Source organism: Papaver somniferum, chromosome 3, assembly GCF_003573695.1.
Source record: "Papaver somniferum cultivar HN1 chromosome 3, ASM357369v1, whole genome shotgun sequence".
Classification (NCBI taxonomy): Eukaryota; Viridiplantae; Streptophyta; class Magnoliopsida; order Ranunculales; family Papaveraceae; genus Papaver; species Papaver somniferum.
In genome coordinates, this window is record NC_039360.1 from 40,912,983 (window position 1) to 40,915,406 (window position 2,424).

The 2,424-nt window shown below is 34.8% G+C and overlaps 1 long non-coding RNA gene across 1 annotated transcript; it reads right to left on the minus strand.

The window, feature by feature from the left end:
• Positions 1 to 442: 442 nt before the first annotated feature.
• LOC113361178 lies at positions 443 to 2,424 on the minus strand. The gene is made up of 3 exons (XR_003364998.1): positions 1,996 to 2,424; positions 1,045 to 1,263; positions 443 to 938 (listed from the first exon to the last, which is right to left on the minus strand). It is a non-coding gene; the product is annotated as an uncharacterized LOC113361178 (long non-coding RNA).

Genomic DNA, 2,424 nt, shown 5'->3' on the forward strand with positions numbered 1-2,424 from the left:
ATTTAATAGATCTATTACATTGCATCTTCAAGCTTATTGTGATGTTGACTGAGCTAATGATGCACTTGACATGAAGTGTACAAGAGGAATGCCTATTTTTCGTGGACCCAATCTTATAACCCGGTATCCTATTGCATGTTCAAGCTTATTGTGATGTTGACTGGGCCTTGGTCCCAATCTTATTTCCTCGTATTCTCGGAAGTGAAAATTTGTCTCAACATCCAATACTGAATATGAGTATAGGGCATAGGCCGATGCTACATCAGAAAGTGTTGCGGGTTCAATCTTTGTTTTCATCATTTTATTTTCATGTTATTTCACAACATGTTCTTTGGTGTGATAATGTGAGTGTTGTTTATCTTACCAGGAATTCCATTTTTCGTAATCGTAAGAATCATGCATATAGAGATAATTTTTTGTTTTGTGAGGAAGTTAGTTGTGCTAAGAAGCTTATTGTCTGGTATATATGCAGTTCTGCTAAATATAAACGAGCTGCCACCCACACAAAGTTGATATCTACGACAAAATTATGCATCATGAGGTCCAAGCTCGGTGTCTTATCTCCCTCTCAGATTATGCATAAAATCTTAAACACTTAAGCACGAAGTCCAACAATTGAATTCTCCCAACCTCAAAACAACTATCCCAGTAAATTAGATAGAATACTAAGTCTCATAAAGAGAGTTCTTCACCTCCCTAATTTCCTCTTTAATACCTTCCAGAGTCGTCTGAAGGCCTTTTGCAACCTGGAGACTTGTACCCACCTTATCTTCAATTTTTTGAAGCTTTGACCTTGGAGATTTTTGATCGGTAGGAATTTCTTAATCGACTCAAGTCCTGCCAGAGAATTCATCTTGAACTTAGGATGATATAAATCATGCAGTTCATAAGGATCATCACGGTAGTGCTCATCGGAATTGTCATTGAACCTTGAATTCCTGAAAGAAAAAGAAAAAGAAAAATGAAAGGATGCGGGTATTATTATTAACTTTCAATTGTGTTTCAAAATTAAAAATCAAAACAACTTCTCTAAAATACACTCACATATGATTTGAGTTTAGTGATCAAATCTTCCAAATCAGTTATGTGATCATCCAGACGAGTTACCATATACTTCATATCTCCCACCCTCACACCTGCACTTCTTCAGTCCTGTGTACCCACTTAATGAAACCCTTGCAGTGATTGTCAGGTCCATACGTGCACAAGTAACGCAAAGCAAGAACGAATAGAGATATTGGGCCCAAGGGAGGAGCCTAGAGTCTGTAGGATGTACATATCCTTATCATCATTATCTACGCTTATTATTAAATGAAATTAATATTTAGTTTTAGATCAATGGTTTAGAAAGTTCTCAACCAAAGTAAACAAAATATAGTTGGAGGTGAGTTTCTTTAACCTCCTTAAATTGTAGAGATTTTGATCTCACGTCCGTAAGAAAAAGATGAGTTTCTATAACACAAAATATTTTCTCCCAAAGAAAACAAAGTCGAGAATTAAGAAGAGGGTTGAAAACCAGTTGAAGAACGATAAGAAATTGGGGGGAAAATAAATAAATTCACAAACCGGTTTAGTATTTTTCGCAAAATATTTTTCACAAACTGCAATAGCATACAGTTTTACCATGTAGTACTATGTATAACAATTAACAACAAAACAGTTTATGCTTCAAAAAAAAAAAAAAAACTATTATATTGGGAAAAAAAAAGAGAGAAAAGTAGAACTGTAGAAAGATCAAAACTGTACAAAGAAAGAAAAAATGTAAAAAGATCAAAAATTGTACAAAAAAGAAAAAGAAAGAGGAACCATACAAAGATCACAAGTTGTACAAAACTTGATATTGAAAAAAAACAGTACTGTACAAAGATCAAAAACATCAAAAACTGGAAAAAAAAAAAAAAGAAGAAGAAGAAAAAGAAAAGATGAACTACAAGCTCAAAATCTGTACAAAAATAAGAGAAACTAACATAGAGAAAGAGATAACAAGGCTCTTACCGAAGCTCCATCTTCTTGTTTCACAATCACAAGTTTTGGGTTGTATGGAGTTTCTCTACCAAAGACTACATTCCTAAGAAGTAAGTAGTCAATCAGTATGTGCTCTGAAGGCTCAGTTCTCTTCCTCTTGGCTGCAGCCATTTTCCTTCTTCTTCTTTCTCTTCTTCCCTTTAAGAGCTACTGGTTTTCTCTTTCCTTGAAACTGTTTTTCCTCTGATCTCTAAATAATCAGAGAGGGAGAGAGCAACTAAGGGTAAAGAGGGAATACATCAGCACTGCTGTGAATCGGTGTTTGGTAAGACCTTATCATCACATTAAACAACTTCACTCCCATTCGCTTTCTCTGAATCAATATTCACCACAAGATTTTGGAGCCATTCAATAAAGTGGAACTTGAGGTATGAAAACCAGAAATGCTTATAATGTGAT